The sequence below is a fragment of the Corvus hawaiiensis genome, chromosome Z, assembly GCF_020740725.1.
Source record: "Corvus hawaiiensis isolate bCorHaw1 chromosome Z, bCorHaw1.pri.cur, whole genome shotgun sequence".
Lineage (NCBI taxonomy): Eukaryota > Metazoa > Chordata > Aves > Passeriformes > Corvidae > Corvus > Corvus hawaiiensis.
Window position 1 is genome coordinate 70206133 of NC_063255.1, and position 13919 is coordinate 70220051.

The 13919-nt window shown below is 36.8% G+C and overlaps 1 protein-coding gene across 1 annotated transcript in view; it reads right to left on the reverse strand.

The window, feature by feature from the left end:
- The window catches only part of LOC125320065 (signal recognition particle 19 kDa protein-like), a 107698-nt gene that overhangs the window by 93400 nt on the left and 379 nt on the right, over positions 1-13919 (reverse strand). The gene's annotated exons all lie outside the window — the stretch shown is intronic.

Below are 13919 nucleotides of genomic sequence, written 5' to 3' on the forward strand. Positions count from 1 at the left end.
TTATTTATTCACCATAAAAATATGTCATTGGATGATTTGGGTCTCAGTCCCCTAGGGAATTGCTGTTACACAAGGTTCTAGGCGATAGTGGCATATTGATTTTTTTCCCTCCTCTTCTGGCACACAGTTTAGTCAGTTTATTGGAAGTTAAAAATATACAGCCTCAATTCAAAATATATGTTGCTGATGTGAGTGCTAGGAGTTACATTTTTCTTCTGTGGTTTTGAATGAATAACATCTTTAAATCTTAATTTCAGTAACACTAGTGAGGTGGAAAAACCTTTTTTTCTTTCATTGAAGAGGGAATTGTTTTTATAAAAGCCTCAGAAATCTATTATATGATATATTCGCCTAATAAAGAAGGTCCAGCTTACTGAATAGCCAACAGGTGATAAAAATTCAAGCATAAGCTTCTCTGCCCAGTATTCAAGCAGCATGAATACTTTTTTTAATTGATCTACCTGCAGAGTAGAAAAGGAATACAAATTTGAAATATCCATTATATTTCTAGACAAGTTGCTTCCAGCGCCAAGGTCTACAAATTTAGCAACAGTGCCCTATGATCCATATTTTTAGGAGTCACACAAAATTGGCCTTTCTTTGGGCCATTCATCATCTTGGAAATCACCATGCATCTTCAAAGTAACAAAACCAGCATCTGAGACAGCTACTACTGAAAATTTACCACTACCCAAGTCACTTCAGTAAAGTACTGGGAAAAAGCAGCTGAAGAAAAGGACTGATATCCAAGCCCAGAACAAATAAAGCATCAATGGAGTAATAGAGCAGAAAAAAAACACATTTAAGTCTGTCAAAAACTGAGAAGGCAGGAATTCCTTGATCTAGGTAGAATACATATTTCAGTGCCAGCTTCTCCTCCCCGCTTTAATCCAAGGTCACCAGCTTCTCAACCAAAATACCTAAATTGCATGCACTAAATGTGAACTAAATGAACCATGATAGACTTGCATGACTGAAGTATATAATGTTGCAGCTCTATAGAAACACTCAGGTTAAGATGTAACAATTAAAAAAGCTAGGATGACTGGTGTACTTTGCATCTTAGATTCCAATCCATACAGACACGGGAAGGGAAAATTCTAATTAATCACAGCAATACTTATAAAAGCTCTCCATCACTAAGCGTACTAGAAGAATATTTCTTCTCCTAACATGTAACCCTAATACTTCAGCCTTAAATGAAAAGATTGTATTTTCAAAAGCTTCCAGTGCAAGTCAGATAGAACACTAGCCCTTAGTCATATTTAACACAAATATTCCTTCTCAGCATGGATTTGCATTTCATTTATCCATTACTCTTTTATAAATGTATATATTTCTAATCAAGTACTGAATCCCTTGCTAGAAGTAATTTTTAATGTTTTAATGTTAAAACTCAAACTATTCAAGTTTAAAGTTTGCCTGGCAAACCCAAGTAAACTGAGCAATCCCAAGTAAACTCTGGCAAACAAACACAATACATTCCTTCTACATGAACAAAAATTCCAAATAGAGTAGTCTTGCAGGGAAACTTAATGCCTGAAAATTAAGGTAAGCTGAGAGCTCAAGAATTTTAAGTATTTCCCACAACACTGAAGGAGTTAATTTTGCAAGCTAATTACCCCAGGTGGCAAAAGAAAGGCAGAAATGTTCACAGTAGGTAATACTTGTTCTAACAAGGAAGAAACAATAGGAGAGATCCCATGCCATTGACAAAATCCCTTCTGTCACTTGAACAGAAAACCAAAGTCCTTCTCCAGAAGCACACTAGGCAGTAATTGAAATTTTCTTATTCAAGACTATGAATGAGCTGTTCTCCAGTCTCACTTCTTTATTTTTTTTGCTTTACTTGATGTTTTTTTGGTCCATCTTGTGACCAGACACTTGGGAATTTCGTGCAACACTCACGTTGCGGCACTTACTCATCATGTTATCACACGCGTGTGACTAAAGTCGTCCGGATGAGTGACTTGACCAGAAGTGCCCCTGTGCGCCCAGATGTGCACCCACCATGCAGAAGGGTGGCACAGTGTGACAGGACACGGCCACTCCACCATGTCCAAGCACTTCCAGGAAAGTCTGGAGTCACAGCATGACTTCACTAAGTGATCTACAAGAGCAGGGGTAGTCTAATCTACACCTGGCTGATACTTTTCCTGCTTTTCTCATATTTACTATTTTTTTCCCTTCCTTTCCCAAAGAGCAAATGCTGGCAAGTGCTGGTAGTGAGGCTCATGACAGCCTTATTGCCCAGTCCAAGTGCCTGGTAGTGTTCTGCACTGCAGGCCATGAGCAGCAGAATTGCTTTAGCACAAAAGTCATGTCTTTTAAAGGATTTGAGGTTTCCACAACATAAAGCAATTCTGAAGCTTATGGAACTTCTAGAGAAGAGAAGCCAATATAATTATATTTAGAACTTAGAAAATGCAGAACAGAGACAAGAATGATGAAAAGCACTACCCATCCATGTTCAGAAATGGTACAGTAAACTTAAAGGAACACAGACTGAATAAAATAGACAATTCCTCTTCAAACAGTGAACCAGGTGGCAAACTGCCCACACAAACTTGGCATTTTAAAGAACTCCATCTCTTGTATGTCACTAGTCAGAAAATTTTAAAACAGTAGACACTGGCTAAGGAAGTAACATATAAGTACATTCCAAAGCTCCCTATATTCGGAGCAGTTGACTTTTAAGACAAGAGTTAATATACTGGCAGAGAGCAAAAGTAAAACAGCCAGCACCTGCACCTTGAAGGTAGACACATCTTTCCAGCATTTTCCTGAACAAGTTAAAACATTCTAAACCACCTGAGACTTCAAAATCAAAAACCAGTGAATTACAACCAGGCTTTGTCATTACAACTAGTTTCAACAGCAAATCTTCCTTGCTGCACGCATACCAGACTGTCACAGGGACTCTTCAGTAGCTTTACATCATTCTGGGCACTATTTCACTTGTGAAAAAAAAAGACCTGGACATCTTGCTCACAAGTAAAATTGAGAGAGTGATTTGGAACAGTATAAAGACAGTCATGTACAGACAACTACTCTTTCATGGAAACAAAGCAATACACAAATCCACTGGTTTTAGAGGAAGACAAGCTCTCTTTCTCCATTCAATTAATTCTTTTCAGCTTCCAGCACTTGAAACATTTTTTTGGGAAAAGCTTTATGAATCAAGACTAGTTCTCAAGGTCTTAATGACATTTAGACATTTAATTAGCAAGCCATCACTTGGACTGGCGTCTAAACCTTTTGTCAGGGACCTAATACCATGCCAATTCAAACATCCCATTAGTCTTATATTAACTAAAAAGAAGCCCCATAATATTCTGGCTACTTGCTTGAACTGGCATGGATTAACACAACAGTGGAATGAATCCAACCAAATGCAAGGATATAGATTTACAGTGTATACATGTTAAATTAACAAAGATATTCTAGGACAAAAATATAATAACCATGTATGAAATAGTACTCAGGCATGCTTTGTGCTTCCTGGTACCCTGCATGACATGTCAGAGACATTCAAGTGAAAAAAAGGGGAAAAAAAGCAAAAAGATTGACCTAATTAAAACTATTCCATTGATTCCAAGCTATGCCCTGCTCTTAAAACTTTCTAGAACTCATTCTGAACAATATTTAGACACTTATACATGTGAATTAAGTATTATTATTCTATGTTGTCATTTCTCCCCCAAGACATGTTCAGTACACCAGATTTTTAAAAAGTCATTAACATATATAATGATACATATGAACAAATATGCTATATTTGGAACCAAAGAAAAGTTACAATAGCAACTGCCGTTTTTCATCTCATATTTCTAATTTAGACCTGTAGTTTTCACTGAAATAACAAAACACAATATAGAAAAATGCTAGAGCAAATGCTAGAAATCATTTGCATGCATTCCTTGCTTTTGTGGAAACAGAGTCACTACTCCACTAGACTGGACTAAAATTAGAGTCCTATACAATGAAATGCTTGTAGGTGAACAATTTGAATACCATGGAACAAAATCTTAATAGAGTAATTCCCCTGAAATACAGGGGAGAAGGAAGACTGGTACCAAGAACAATTAAAGAAACATGTATGTAAGGAAATTGAGAAGTATTCAGTTGTCTTTAATCCTGGTATTTATAAAGTCTGTAAACAAATATTTTAGTCTATAACTAAATACAGTAATAACTGTCTTATTAAAAAAAAATCAATTTAGCTCTATGTTAAAAAAGCAACTGTGAGGAAGGATACTTGGTCATATATTGGATTCTGCTAACCTTGGAATCTCATGTATCTCAGCACTGCCTGCTGACACCATCTTCTCAGCAATGACACGTGACAATTGTAGCATCAGGGTTACTGGCACTGAAGCTTTTAGTCTACATGTGCTGACAAATAGGCTTTTAATGCCAGAAGCAAGTAAATTGTAACATAATTTCAGCTTTTTTTTTAAATTAGTCTAGATCCTAACTTATAGCAGGTGCTATACAGCAATGATTTTTGTTGTACAGCACCTGCCAACAGCCATCAATTTTACCCAAACTTCATTCCACTTCCAAGTCTTTTGTGACTAATACAGAATAATCAAGGAGACTTTACTTGAGCCCTTGGACTGCAAATTCTGTGGGAAACAGATTAGAAAGAGCAGAGATCTTAAATGTAGATCCTTCTGAGCAGAAAATACAGACATTGCAAACAATCTCAGTGAGAGGAGGCAGGCATTTAACTCCAGAAATCCCATTATTCAAGGTGTATACAGCTTTTTCTTTGAAGAATGTCTAACTGAAATACCTGTATCTCTCCCCCCACAACACAGCTGAATTTTAAAAGACACAACCAAAAAACCCAAAACCCACCAAAAAAAGAAAGTATTGAGGAGTTCAAGATGACTTTGGTCTTGCATCCCTTCTACTATAGTAGAAGAAGCATAGCTACTTAGCCCTTTACAACCTATGCTTTGCACATCATAAATGGGAATTTTTCACTCAAAGAATTCCTAAACTTGAGGGTAAGAGACACTCTTTCCTTCAGGCAAGCATTAGGGGCACTGGAAGGGCATTGGTGCAGGCCTGAAAGTACAAACTTTTCTTTTGGAATGAAAGCTGATTTCCCTTTGTCATGAAAATTAAGTGTCTACTTATGTACTTGAAGCTTTTACTGAACAGCAAAATGGTTAGATGGCTGGCATTTTCACTGAAATAAGCAAGTTGCTACAGAATACTAAAATTTCAAACCAGGAACTACATCAGCTACGGGAAAAGTATTTTTTACTAAATAGGCAAGAGTAGTGCAAAGGTCACCCACTTGGACCCTTAAAAGACAATAAATACATGGCCTTCTGACAATGTTTCAATGCATTGGGCACTAGAACTCACCATTTAATTGCATGAAAAAGCTAAGAAATGAAGGCATGCCAAATTTCTGGTCCTACAAACAAGCTTAAGTTTTTTCAATAGTTAAGACCAACATGACCAACCATCAAGATCAATATGATACCAAAAGACTTAGCGACACAAAAAATAATTTGAAATGTACTTTCAAAACACATCAAATATTAGCACAGTGTTTTGGAAACAAGTAACCATGGAAAAGACATATGAAATCTGAGCAGCACTAACCAAGATGGACAGTAGCAGTATGACACTAAGATGTCAGCAACTTGAGACAAAGTGGAAGTTCTTTGCAAGACTTGCATCTGAATTTAGAACTACAAAGACAGCACAACTATGACCTGTGTACAAGAGGAGCAGCTGAGGAACTCAGGATTTTTATTCAGACATTGTACTTACAATACACAACTTAATAAAATTAAGAGCTTGTTTGATCAAATTACTTCACTCCATTTCCAAAAGAAATGTCTTGTTTCACAGTTTGAAACTTGCTTAGCCTGTTCCAAAGGATGTCAGACTTAAAAAAGCAATGGAGGTAACTGTTGATGACTGAAATGACAGTCAACACTGCTGCGGTCAAAAAATGTTGCACTATCCAACAACCTCTTTACAGATGGTTCAAGCAGGCAAGGAATGGATTGCATTACTAAACTAGATGAAAGAAATTAGGCAACTTTTACTCCACTGTTTTTTTAATAAAGAGGCATTTTAAATGTTTCAATTATCAATGATAATGGAATGTTTCAATGTTTCCATTAAAAGTAAAATGAAAATAAAAGCTGTTGCTACATTACACTAGTAGAAGAAACCTTGACCATCTATGAGGATAACAAGTAGCATGACTGCTTCTTGTAGAACATGAATATATCTGCTCAAATTCTTATACCAAAGCCTCACAAAACACTCTTCCTGTAGCTAGGGAATTACAGAACAGACCTGTTACCATGTCTGTTTCCAAACAAAGTTGTTGTTTTTTTTTTAAAAGAGTCTATGTAGCAATGGGGGGAAATGTTGGAAAATTCTCTTAACCTTAAAACAATAGCATTTGATCCCTATCCATGACTAATGCTTAGTTTTGTACCATATAGTGCTTAGTTAATGATATAACTTTCCCAATAACTTTTCTAAATAATTCTTCTAATTAACTTTTCTAATTTATTGTTTTAATTAATCACAATCAGTGTATATTTCTGCTCTGTCATCTGTCAATGTAGCCAGCACTTAGCAAGGTTTGTCACAGCCTGCTATTGTGGGAACACAGTTTGGGAAAATTACTGAAACTTTGTTAAACCAACTCCAATCAACTTTGATATGCTCCAGTGATCTCAGACCTAAGAGCAGGTTAACAAAGCCTGGGAGAGAGATCTATTGCTGAAACTGGACACAAGGAATGCAGAATTTATGGACCACAAGGACATTTTGAAGAACCCTGAAACACGAAAGTAACAAAGACAATTCAGTAATTGTATTGAAACCCTCTCTATCTAGGATAAAGATAATAAAAGGAGTGAAAATGTGGAGTAATTAGGATGAGAAGCAAGAAATCAATAACCAATAGAAGATGGAATACTAATTAATGAAGATAATTATCCAATTTATAGACAATGAACATTAATTTCTTTGTTTGCCACAATGCATAGTGAAAAGTTCTGACAGTGGGTGTGGATATTGGGTGGAGGTACCCCATGCATTCAGCAAACTGAGTAACATCAACTTCCTAGCCTAGCAAACTGGTTGGAGTTTATTTCAGTGTTGTGTCTGAAACAAAAAACATTTCTAAAAAAATTACAAGCTGAAGGAGTGTATTCTCAAAGCTACTAAATTCCAGTGCCCCTAAGTAGGTATCAACATGGTAGATTTCTTTCCTATTCCATCCAACATATGCTCCCAAACATAGCCAAAGAAAAGTTCATTAATGTTAACTACGTAGCAGGACTTTCCAAAACATATGTTCAGCATATAAATAGTTTGTACTTTAAAAAATAGTAATACTGTCTCTGAAAAAAAATATTATCCTCATGCATAACAAAGAGCCTACATACCTGTGAAAAAAGCCATTCTGACAGGCAGTCCTTTTGTAATAGCATATACTACTGCTTTTTAAGAGACTGTGTAAGCTTGATCTTCAGGACTGTGCTGCAAGCAATAACAAAACCTTCCCCTTCTCCTCCTTGCAAACAAAACCACTGAAATACAGGTCCAGTTATAAACTCACCTCAATTTTACCTCTCTCTGCAGCACACACTTTTTTGTAGTTGTGTGTTGTAATTAAGAGAAACCAAGGAGAGGCATGAAAAGCAGCATTACTTTCATCAAACTCTCCTGGCAAATGAATAATTTCTGAGAACAAAGATCAGTTTCAAGCAAGAACTTTCTATGCACACTGAGAAACAGCTACCCATAGCAAGCAGGAAAACCATCTTTACAATGTCTTGTCTAATGAATTGTAGAGCAGAAAAGAATCTACAACTCTATCCCAATGGAGAAGGACACAAATTATTACAAAACTACTTATAAAAAACTATTAATTATAAAACCCAAAAGCAAGAAACACTTGTCACAACAAAAATCTCTGCACACTACATGCCATGTTTCTTTGTTTTTAATAACACACTGGAATTTCCATGAAATTATTCCAACACAAAGCCACATGACATACAACGAGCAGATTTGACAAATTCCTTATAGTAATTCTGATGTAGTAACACTTTGCTCCTATCTCTTTGAAGTGTATTCTGTTTCTCCAAGCATAACACAAGCAGCAACATGGGATACAGATCCATTCCGTCTATATCTGAACAGGGAGGCCAGGGAGCAGATTGCATCTGTGACCAAAGATAGTCACACAACTTTTGCACAGAAAAAAGTCTTGCAAAGACACTGATGGGTAATTTCCACTGAGGTTACAGGAATACATTTAATGTTACAGTACTTTTTATTTTCACCTCTATGTTTGAACCTCATTTCTTATTTATATAACCAGTCTATATTATATTTTTATTCACAGTCTTACTTTTCCATATTCCCAAAACCAGTTACAAAATAATACAAAAACACAAAACCCAAAACCAAACAATTCATCCATTACAAGACAAACCAAAATAAGGAGCAGGAATCCACTTCAGCATATACAGCGACAGCTGTAAGTTCTATCCTGACATGCTTACCCAGGCATTCAAATAATTTTTTTAGAATCAAAGAATCATTTAGATTGGAAAAGACCTTGAAGATCATCAACACCAATAACACTGCCAAGCCACCACTAAATAATGTCCATAAGTGCCACAACTACACATCTTTTAAGTACCTCCAGGAACTTAGAAATTATAATTTTTTTTACCACTTTGTGATATTCCATTACTTCCCTTGGCAGCCTGTTCCAATGCTGGATGACCCTTTCGGTGAAGAAATTTTCCTTGTTATTCAACCTAATCTCACCTCACCCACTGATCCTCTCTGTTCTGATCCCTCTGCAGATCTTTCCTGCTCTCTGGCAGGTCAACACTCCTGCCCAACTTAGTGTTGTCTGCAGACTGACTGAGGGAACACTCCATTAAACAGGACTGGCCCCAACACTGGACCCTGGAACACCACTCTGGTACCCAGCCACCAGCTGGATCTAACCCCTCCACTCATTCAGCACCACTCCCTGGATCCAGATGCCCAGACAGTTTTTCACCCAGTGACACTGGACCTGTCCATGCCACAAGCAGCGAGTTTCTCCAGGAGAATGCTGTGGGAGACAGTGCCAAAGGCTTTACTAGAGTCCAGGCAGATAATATCCACAGCATTTCCCTCATCCACCAAGCAGGTCACATTGTCACAGAAGACCAGGCTGGTCAAACTGGACCTGACTTTCATAAATCCTCACTGGCTAGGCCTGATTCCCCTGATAATCCTGCACGTGCCCCAGGATGGGGCATTCAGCACAATCTGCTCCCTGGCCTGCCCTGGTCAGGTTGGCAGACCTGAATCAGAAGTCACCTCACTACCTACACAGAGCCCACAGCCCACAAACTCCAGTACAGTCTGAAACGGAACAAGCCAGTGGGAGCTCGAGGGAAGTGTTTCTCATTGATCAACTTCTCATTGATTTCAACTTACAGTAAGCAAATAAATTTAAATCTTACTCCAAGAAATAGCAAAGTACAATCCAGTATTATATCGAGTTTTATGACTTACTTTACTTGAAGTGAGAGAACAGTGAGACAAAATAGACATATTTGACTAATACAACTAAATTTCTGTTAAAAATGTGTTAAATCGTAATTTATAACACTGTTCTATAAGAAAAAATATTGCTTAATTCTAAAGACATTCTTGGCTGAGGTTCTTTAAATAGAAGAGCAGCATCAATGTGGACTCTCCATAGCAGAGGCTTTGGAAAAGAGAAAAAGCTCATGTGATCCTGAGAAACTTTTTCCATTAATAAAGGGAGAGCCAACTCACACAATTTATGCTTTCATGATTTCTTTGCACCCTTGTCACACAACAATGAGAAGTCCTAGTTTCCTTCCAGTTCCCTCCACATGCCAGTTACTACAAAAAAAGGCCAGTCTACTAACAGCCAAACTCAGCTTTGTGAAACTCAGCACCTTTCAGAATCTATTTAAAGCAGCCAACAATCATACCATTAACAGCACAAATAAGAGCTTTTTATTGATATCTGATTTCCAGAAAAATAAGCAACTTTCACTTCAAGAATTTAACCTATATGTGAAAAGCTAAGTCTTAAGTAATGTTTGACTATGTTACCAGAATTCTATTATAGGGTAAGAATATAAAGTTCATATCTTAGAAAAAAAAAAATCCCTGAATTAAGAGAGGCATCATTATACTATTTCACACAGCCTAAATTCTTTTTATTTTGAAAATAAAGTCTACATGAATAGGTCTCTTCTTCCATTACAGATTAATATTCTATCAGCGTGGGGTTAAAATGCACCCCTGAAGAGTAACACTACACTTACGAAAGCTGTATCAAAATGCTATTGATACTTAAACTTCAATGTTTTAGTTTAACATTTCCATAGAGAAATCAAACTGCTTGTCGTCTAACACAACTGTATTTACTTATTCAGAAGATATTCTTGTCTACTGAATTTTATGTCTTATCTTCTGAAAATCCATGTGGAAGTAATGGCAAAATGAATTCCCTCTGATCTCAAAAAGCATTAATGTTTTCAAAATTTCTTATTTCCACTAGCGAGGACTAATATTTAATAAAGAACTACTACTTTAAGACACAAATGAACCCAATTAATCTTTGGCAGTCGGTTCAAATTAGCATATACTATCTTAGTGACCATCACCAGCAAGCAATATCAGAGGTACTGTTACAGTAGCACATGGAGATACCAAATCCAAACAAGCTTTCTTGTTCTTCAGCCTTTCTTTCAACCACCTACCTCTCCCCTCTCCTTCACTGACACATCCCGGTTAAATTGAGGTACAATATTGAGCAAATGCTCACTGCCCAGTAGCTTTATCACCCAGCTACAACTGATGTAACTCAATGCTACCTTTCAACTAAAACTGAATGGCAATCATGCAACAACTCACATTCTACAACAGCACACTATTACTGTGATGGTTATAAAATAACCATCACAGTTATTTTTAACACTATTTTAACCAAAGTTATACTTGCAGTCATAATTCAAGTTGGTTAGGACCAAATCCCAAGTGTGAGGTATTGAAATATTTTAAGTTGGGTATGAAGGGTGTCAAAGGTATGATTATGAAGTAAAAGTGGTTTTGCTTCGCCAATACTGGTAAAAAATGGATGATGAAAACAATATGAGCTTGAACAGCAAACAATTAGAAGATTCATTTAAAAATCAGTTACAACTATTTCCCAGCTGAGTTCACATACATTCATTCAGTGTGTTTAATACATGCATTTTTAAACTTAGAATGGAAATTTCCAAATACACTTCAGTGATGATAAAATAATCCTACTACACTTTTTTGTTTGAACGTTCATAATATTGATAGTTCCATTAAAATGCAAAATATTCAAAAGTCTGTATTTTATTAACCAAGCTTATTACGTACATAATTTCAGCCCATTAAATGATTGCTTATTCCATCAATATCCTATAAGCTAGAAAACCACACTGTGAAAACGTAGTAATGCGATATAAAATGACCACATATTGCTATCTAATGTCGAAATTGTACTGAGACAACTCACAGAACAATGAGGCACAATAAAAAACCCAAAGGATTTTTACACTGAGTTTCAGGTAAGTGTGAGAGAAGATCACAGAATTAACAGATTTCTACTGTACAATGCTACGAAACAATTTCTAAGAAGTTGTAGAAGTAGAAACAAGATGCACGCCATCCTAAATCAGTGCTGTGCTTTCACTTCCCACTCACAGGATGTGTAAAGGTAGAAGGGACACAGTAGCTCATCTGGTCCCACCTCTACTCAAGCAGGGTCATCTCAGAGAACATTGCTCAGGATTGTGTCTAGGTTCTGGAATATCTCCAGTGGGGGAGACTCCATAGCCTCTCTGGGAAATCTCTCCCAGTGTGTGAACATCTGCACAGTAAAGAAGATCTTCCTCATATTCTGGTGGAACCTCCTGTGAATCACCTTCTGCCCATTGCTCTTTTCCTATTAGTCAGCACAACGGAGAAGAGTCTGGCTCCATTCTCTTGACAACCTCCCTTCAAATACTTGCAGACACTGATAAAATTCTGAGGCTTTTCTTCTTCAGACTAAACAGGCCCTGCTCATTCAGGCTTTCCTCCATGGCATTTTATGCACACATGATACTTCAGAATAGCTTGCTAATATTTCCAGAAGCATATATCCAACACCTGGGTGAATAATTCTGTTTATTGTTACTGAGCTGCTTGAAACACACTAGAAAAGTTAACTATTAAAAACCAATTCAACCTATTCTGCTTATGCAGAAAGAAGGAATTTTCAGAGTTTAGCCAAGATAAAATGAACAAAATAAAAATTTTCTTTTTTTTAATTATGACAGGATTAAGGAAGATTTACAGTTAACTAAGCTTTTTAGTTTTAAATACAGTGACAGAGAGCTATAACTGCCTTACTCTTACTTCCTATCTAAATAGAAAAGATTCTAGAAATAACCTAAAAGTATTTATGAAAAATAAATACATAAATATAAAATATTCCTATTTGTGTACAAAGCATACACAAGGGTACTGTAAATACACAACACTGGTGTTTGTTAGGGCCAACAGCTACTAGTTTAGCATTAATACAAATCAGAACAGCATCAGAAACTCACTGGACACAGTGGCACAGCACACTGTTGATGGTATTTGTTGTATGTTCTAAAGAAACTGTATTTGTGATGTCAGTCACGTGGGGAGTATTTTGTGCAACAGATGCCTGGGTACCAACACTTGACATACCTGAGCATGGGTTTCATTGCATGGGGAATATGCAAAAACAAGGCAGGCTGTAATACATGTTTTATGCTCAACAGAGTTTCCTATTGTATTTCTTAGCAATAAAAAATAATTCAATACCTATATCACCATATGGATGTCCACAATTTTTTTCTCCTTTATGAAACCAAGTATATGTACACTTTTCACTAAATATTGTATTTTTTTGACCCCTAAGGCATCTGAGGAGAGCAAGTACTTGCAAGGCCTTTGTCAACAGAAAGAACTATGCTATAAATAGTCTTTACTGTAACTAAAGGAAAAAAACATATCAAAGAAGCTGAAGCATAACAATGGTCTCATGATGTTCACTTTAATATTTCTTGCGTGCTTAGGATTGGATGAACACATCTGGCATAAATTTTTTTTCAAAGCCAGCATAAAAATGTAATATTACAGCACCTGGAGAGGAAAAAGTTCAGTTTCTCTGCATTTCAAGTAATGACCTAATCTCACTTAACTCTTGATGTAAACTTAATTTACCAAATTGCTAGTACTCCTGAAGCAAAGTTTTCACACCTGCACTTCTCCACCTGTACATAGAACTATTTCCTCTTGTTCAACCACTATCTGGTAGAACCACGTACATGAAAACAGATTCTGCAGAACCACATTTTATTTTTTTCAGAAAGTCAGAAGTTTCTGTGACAGCCTTACCAAAAGGCTTGTCTTCACAGCTGTACAGGTCAGCACCATTATATTGTTTATAGCTGGGGGGGACACACGAGGCAGCAGCAAACAAGTCAGATAGTTTAGTACACCTGCATCTTCATTTCCCTGCACTTACTCAATGAAGTCAGATGTTTACATAAATCTGAACTACTTTGCTTTATATCCAGTCAATTCCGAAGCTGTGAACAGCCGCAAAAGCTAAAATTACTGAGGCTGTGGTCACAGACACCTGTACACACCCACCCCTCATCACCACAGGTCAGAGGGCATGTAACAGAAGAAACAAAGCCTCCTAACACAGAGTTTCGAGATAAATGACTCGTTTAATAGTGGAGCTTTTTAACTAAGTTTTTGTAGGTCAAGGCCTTCAAATATATTTTCACAGGAGACAGCGGCTCAGCGCTTCCTAAGAC